At 32.5% G+C, this 5,077-nt stretch overlaps 1 long non-coding RNA gene across 1 annotated transcript; it reads left to right on the forward strand.

Annotated features, from left to right (window-relative positions):
* The first annotated feature begins 769 nt into the window (after positions 1 to 769).
* LOC134255354 (uncharacterized) lies at positions 770 to 1,990 on the forward strand. The gene is made up of 5 exons (XR_009989527.1): positions 770 to 859; positions 1,072 to 1,216; positions 1,407 to 1,499; positions 1,575 to 1,666; positions 1,885 to 1,990. It is a non-coding gene; the product is annotated as an uncharacterized LOC134255354 (long non-coding RNA).
* Positions 1,991 to 5,077: the final 3,087 nt, after the last annotated feature.

The following is a 5,077-nucleotide window of genomic DNA, read 5'->3' on the forward strand; positions in this document are numbered from 1 at the left end:
TGTGGGGGGGGGGGGGGGGTCTAGTTCTTTTAAAAAGACAAATTCAAAGGACCCATCTGTAAACATGGTGAGTAGCTGTATAGTGTTACTCTTCATTCTTTGTTATAGATAAAGTTATTTAAAAACAAAAAATGCCTACATTTTAATTGACCCCAAAAATAATATTATAAAGGGTTCTGTTAATGGTAACTTAATATTATTTTATGATATTGTATGGATATTTCAGAACTCTGAGTGGAAGAATATGTTTGGCTCCTATGAATCAGATTCCTCCTCAATAGCTTGTCTCCAAAAGCCCGCACCCTACAGAAAACTGCCGAGAGTCTGGAGAGGAATTAAGCTAAACACTTTACAGACCCTAAGTCAGGCATCATCTTCATCATCGGGAAGCTTTGTAATGATGTCACAGAGTCAGGGGTCATCTGAGAGGTCAGTCACAGAGTCAGGTGACATCTGAGGGGTCAGTAAGATCTCGGACAGAGAAAGGCACAGACAAAAATCTCACAAGTAAAAATCTCCATGTATAAGTATCAGTCATTTGCTTGAAAATTTTAATTTACTGTGCTGATAAACATGTGATATACATGTAGATGTATTACATTGTATGTTTTAGTGCTAAAATACTACTGCTATTCGAAGCATTTAATCCTAAAAAAATACAATGTTTTGAATTACAGCAAAATATCCCTGTAAGATAGTCCTGAGGAACATTGTACACAGGAAGAAAGAGTTGTACTCGGCCGAGTCTAAAGACTCAATTACTGGAGACAGCCTGGGAGAGGAGGCCCCCACCCAGTAACTGGAAACCCAAGGGGCTACTGGTGACCCACCTCCAGGAACACAGGGCGACAGTCAACAGGTAGAGAGAGGGGCACAGAAAGTACTAATTAATGACCTGTATAAAAAGAAAAGTTTACCATCAAGGGGAATAACTCTTCTAAGCACTAACATTCATCTTCTCTATGTAATACTATTTAGCAATGACTTTATTGAAATTTAACTGCCTTAGCCAAATAAGTTGTTATTATATACTAGTACATGTACATAATTAAAGAATGTGTTATCTACTAGCAGGATTCAAGTTTCTCAAGACCATGCATTCTTTGCCCCGTGGCCTCCAATGATGGTACAGTCAAATTATGGGAGTCTGAAAAACTGGAGGGAAACAGTGTTGCTAACTGCTCTAAACAGACCCTCAAGAATACTTCTGTACCTGGTAAAATAACAAATTACTTTGATATACACTGTATTATGTCTTTGATTTATTTTTTTAATGAATATCCAATTTTCTTTAAATCGTCAAAAAAAATTTAAGATGAAAGAAAAATATGTGATTTTTTAAAAGTATCTGACTTATACTTGAATATAGATACATATAAGTGCTGATTATTGCTTTGTTTGACAAGGAGAGAAAGTGAAAGGTTTAGTTTTCTGTGAAGCTCCTGGCTCTGCTCTCTCCTGGCCACATTCACTGACATGGGGGCCATCAACATTTACAAGTCAGTAGTGTGTTTTATATATTGAAGTTAGAAATAAATTAATTGTTTCTTTTATTGATTTGCTTTTTTTAACAGGATAGAGGCAGGAAAGACCACTTGAAACAAAGCTATTAATGTGGACAAGTCAGACTATGGAAACATAGTAGATCTCCCATACTTTGATACAGGTACAGCACTGCACAATTATATGTATCTTGACATAGCATGATTATTTAGATATGCACATGTATTATGAAATAGGCAATTTTATATATTGTGTAAAGTGGGAAAAGAATTATGATGAACAAAGGAAAATTTTTAAACGTTGTCTTGAAGTTTTTGTTCAGATTTTAAGTGTTAGGATATCTTGGTGTATGAGTTCTTCAAGGGTTCTGTCCTTTTACAGGTGCCCAGTCTGTTTTATCGTATGCTGCAGTCAATGGGGTCTTAGTGGGACATGATCTTTACTCTAATAAGGAAGTCTGGAAGCTCAGAAATGATCCCAAATCAGGTAACAGGCAAAGCAATCAAGTCATACACACGGTAGTCAATTATAAAGGACGCATTACTTTTGATTTGAGAAAAATTATCTGTGTAATCATCCTTAAAATTAGAAAAGATTTTAAACATAAGATCATATCTGAAATGTTAATATTTCACATCTATACCCTTAATATTACATTTTTGTTGGTATTCAACTTAACCATCATACCAGATTTTAACATACAGCCGATTGTCTGCATTCAGTTTAATGGTTGACTGTTATACACCCATTCTCAATATAAGGGCACAAACGCCTCTCTGATTTTTTAAAAAATGAAGTTCAAGATAACAATTTTTCTACCAATTACCTTTGAGAGAAAGTATCTGAAGATTTTGTTTCCAGATTTTTTTTCATCAAATTATAATACATGGAATAATGACAAGACGATAAAGTAGAGGGTGATTTTATTCAGAAATGTAGCTTGAAATGTACGTTACTCTGTCTTCAATGTCTGAAAAAATATGTCAAAAAAATGTAGTCATTAAAATCACAATTGGAATATCTCATCTTAACACCAGCACATCCTACCAACTCTGTCAGCAACATATTTCTCGGCATACGAACGTGCGTTTGATTTTTCCTTTCAAAAAACAAAGGTTACTTTTTGATCCAGATGTATAAAAACATTTTTAAATATATGCTTTAAATTCTTCTCTCTGTTTTTTTTTAGAGCGGTCAGTTTGGAATCTTGTCATTTTCTATAGATACTGGAACCTAACATGTACATGTAGTAAAATTCTATTTTGTAGTTACTGTCTTTTTTAACATATAGTCATGCCGATTTCGAAAACTACGTAAATGTAACGTACATTTCAATATATATTTCTGTTTGATAAAAAGCTTAAAATTCATCTAAAAATTCATCGTTTTGTTTCAGTTTATTCCAAAAAAGATTCTCTATGTAATCACATTGTGTTTTATGTCACAATCACCACTTAAAGACACGATTGCCTCAGAATATGAGTAGGTAACGTACATTTCAAGCTTGTAATAATATGTAAATTAGAAATAAGAAAATATTGAAAAAAAAGCAATTATTGACATAAAAATCATTTCAATGAAGCGTTTTAAGGCAGTAATATAAGAAATCATAATGTAACAAACGAGGTTATTTGTCATCAACTACATGAATGTCACGTCACTTCGGTAACGTTCATTTCACATATTATTGGGGAGTCTCCTCCACCTCAGTTCATTACCATTCTTTTGTGCTGTTTCGCTGAAATTGACACCGGTTGTAGCCTAGTTAATTCTACCTGTGTGCAAGGGTACAGACAAAAAAAAATATAAGAGTCAGACTTATTTTGCTATGATCTAACAAATGCTCGTGTTTGGCCATTGAAACTTAACATAAATCTATTCCGAATATATCCATGGACAGTCTTGTTAACAATTTCATTAATTATGTTGCAACATCGTTTTTCAAAACACAAACATACGTGCTTTTCAGCAGATCTGGAAAATATAACCCAAAATGCAATGATTCAAACAAAACTGAGTATCGTGTGCCTTTCAGTATTTGAAATGTACGTGACCGTCTTGTGTTATGGGTTTATTTCTTTTGTTTCTTTTTCTTTTTTGTTTTGTTTTGTTTTGTTTTTACCAATTATAAGCCTATGCATACCTTGTTTTAAATTATCAACAACAATTATATTAATATTGACGAAAAGTCGCATATTAAAAGTAAACAAACTGCAAAAAGGTTGCCAAAGATGAATTTAATACACTTAGAAATAAATTTTCTAGCATGTGGTAAGTCTAAAACATTTACGAGGATTGGGGGTGCATTTAGATGGATTTATGTGGCCAGTTGTCAAATGGATTGTAACGATTATTTTGTTTCGCTCGTGTAAACGCAATTCATTGACCAAATAAAAAAACATGTAAGTTAGAAATACGTAAAATGTACGATTCATGCATAACGTACATTTCAAATATAAAAATCAATTCTCTTCCACAAGCGTACGTTAGACACGCAATATATTGATACTATTTGAACTTGCATATCATAAGACATGCATCATACAGGTTTCGTATTCAGAAATATATACCAGGTATCAAAATTATATTACATATAATTGACCTTAATATATTTTCCTCAGCAGAAACGTTTCTTTTCATCAATTTTGGGATTTAGCTGACCTCCAACCTTTGAAACTTTCCTTTGTGTACACATTCGAGTGTCAGAAAGTATGAGAATACATGAAAAATCGTGATAGATTCACTTAATTCGAATTTCATGGTAACGTACATTTCAGTCACGTACATTTCAAATGATCACTTTTCATGTAAAAAATAATTTTTAATTGTGTTAAGCAAAACGTCTTTGCCAGTTTACAGGATAAAAGGGGTTGCTTATTCAGAGTCGTCTCATATTTTCTACTTAATATATATTCTTAATGGAAGAATATAGGTAACGTACATTTCTTTCTAATCTCTACGATTGAAAATGTCTTTCATTCCGTAAACATATTTATAAAAGTTGCTCAAATTGTTCAATTTCATGTTAAATTATCTAAGTAGGAGTAATTGATCCTTTGAAATTTCAAATTTAGCCCATCAATAAATAAAGGAGAACAAAACTATCAGGTGTATAATCTTTGTGTTTGCTTGTAATGTGGGTTGAAATAGAATTAAGCGACAGGGACATTGCACAATAAAAATAATTTAATATCACAAAGGAAATGTATTTATTGTTATGAAAGAAAAATATATGATACAAGGTTTAACTTATCAGAAAATTTTTACTTGAGAATCAAAACTATATATTACACAGATGGGATTCAGAATAATATTTGCCTCGGCGACAGTAACGTACATTTCAAATAGGCTACTATATTTGAATTTGGAACTCCTTAAATACCCTTTCAGATCGATAATTATATGAATTCTTATTCATTGTTATATGAATATTTATAATGTTGATTTAAAAATTACATCAGTGGTATTTCTTTTAAATGAAAATGAGGCGACTTTATTTGAGCCCTTATATTGAGAATGGGTGTATAGGGTTGATCACCTCCATTGCTGTACACCACTCCCAGTGTTGGTTGAC

Source organism: Saccostrea cucullata, unplaced genomic scaffold, assembly GCF_032062105.1.
Source record: "Saccostrea cucullata isolate Sc308-1 unplaced genomic scaffold, CSIRO_AGI_Scuc_v1 ctg16910, whole genome shotgun sequence".
Classification (NCBI taxonomy): domain Eukaryota; kingdom Metazoa; phylum Mollusca; class Bivalvia; order Ostreida; family Ostreidae; genus Saccostrea; species Saccostrea cuccullata.